Source organism: Chinchilla lanigera, unplaced genomic scaffold, assembly GCF_000276665.1.
Source record: "Chinchilla lanigera isolate Chin_1 unplaced genomic scaffold, ChiLan1.0 scaffold00073, whole genome shotgun sequence".
Classification (NCBI taxonomy): domain Eukaryota; kingdom Metazoa; phylum Chordata; class Mammalia; order Rodentia; family Chinchillidae; genus Chinchilla; species Chinchilla lanigera.
Genome location: NW_004955474.1, coordinates 11,389,979 through 11,391,916, shown reverse-complemented (window position 1 = coordinate 11,391,916; position 1,938 = coordinate 11,389,979).

Sequence of the window (1,938 nt, the reverse complement as noted above, 5' to 3'; positions counted from 1 at the left end):
GAGCTCCGCAGGGGCGCGGGGGGAGGGGCGCCCCTGCCGTTGGACCCCGAGCGCCCCGCGGCGCAGAGCGGAGAACGCGCCTCTGCGAGGAGTGAGGGGCGACCCCGAGGCGGGACGGCGTCTGGCCGGACTCTGCGCCTGGAAGTGACCCCCTGCCCGCGCTGATGGACAGAGCGAGTTTCCTCGTCCTGCGAAAGGAAGTCCGCTATTTTATTTTACTCTACACACAGAAAGTTTTTACTGTCCAGTAAACATTTCTTCCCCCGCCGCTGCAGCCAGGAGTTGCTGTACACGCTTGCCCGGAGCCAGGAATGAGGCTTGTAAACCCTGCGGAATGGAGCCCAGCATGTGTAACCTGGGGCTGTGCCTTACAAGATCGTCCTGCAGGCCACATGGAAAATTACTCCGGAAGATGGACCCAGAGCCATCGCTGGCTACTTGGCGCCTCCCTCGCTGTTTCCAGTTTTGACGGAACAATTTTTTTTTTTTTTTGTATTCTCTTTACCTCTCAGCTGGCCCGTGGTTTAATCTGTTGAAATAAGCAAGAGCAGAGGCTCAAATTAAGGCAAAAGTTTGACAGTTATGCCTCAAACATTCTATAATGTCAACTATTTTATGGAAGAAATGAGAATCAAACTTGGTAGCATTCTGCCACCTTTCACCTAAATCTTCCTGAAATAGAGAAGGCACAACAACAACAAAATTTGAGCAAGTGCGCATTCTAACTGAGAACCTTTGAAATTAAGTAAAATTTTAAATTATTGGAAAAATTTTCTATTATGATCACATGTGTATAAAATTAGCATGATTATAAGTACTACATAATAAGATTTTTTTAAAGGTAGAAAAATGTTGTCTGGAGTGTGACATTTTAGAAAAACAATCATTTCTGTGCCCAAAACTAAGCCAACTATTACTCTTTTTAAGATTTGGTCTCTTCTTTTTTTTTTTTAAAGAGAATTGGACAAAATTCAGGGAAGACCAGAAATGATTAAAGAAGTGGAAGTATAACCTGTGAGAAAACTAAAACAAAGTTTATTCAGTCTGAAGAAGAAAAGGCTAAGATTTGGATTCTTAAATAACTTCTTTAATGGTTGGCAAGTCCAGCTCCATAAAACTTGGCAAAAAGCGAACAGCATTAATCCTCAAAGTTTTAGTAATCTGATAGGCATAGCTAGTTTTGCACAATCCCAAACCTGCCTCTGACAAACTCCTTCAACTTCATTTCTTGCTTCCTCAGTATCTTCAAGAACCGGCATGTCCAGAACCCGGATTTCTATGCTCTAGTCCCTTTTATTGCCCCCATGCACTCGTACAGCTTCTCCGCATGACAAGTGTGTAGGCTTAAACTGCACAGTCCGCCAATAATTGCAGGTTACTATGATAGTCCTCCTTTTCTTTTGAGTCATGAGGTTAGGAGTCTACAAAGTGAGTGTTTCCTGGGAATTTTCGAAATACCCAGACACTTCAATTGCAGTCTGAAAGCGTCCTGATTCTGAAACCAAATCCTGCCTTCTTACATTTCCAGCCGCTGACTGCTGAACATTTCCCCTTAGTCGTTCCGCTGACTGAAATGCACCATGTCTTTAACTCATCAAGTCTAGTTTCCACTCCAAGGTCCTTCATCTCTGCTAATGACACTACTCCTTTGTAATTTGTATGGCCTTGGGCTTTTTTTTTTTTTTTTTTTTTTTTGAAAAAAAAACTTCGGCCCTCATACCTGCCAACTCACAGAACTGGCTTCCAAATCTTGTCATTTTTTTCTTCATATTTTGTCTCCATGTGTCCTTTTTCACTCTCTGTTATCTCACAAGCAATGCACTCCTGGATATATTCTAATGGTGCTGCTTGAGCAGTTTTCTAACTGGCCACCCTCCATATAGACTTCCCCTGCCCCAAAACAATACAGCCATATACTATACCTACAATAATGATGCT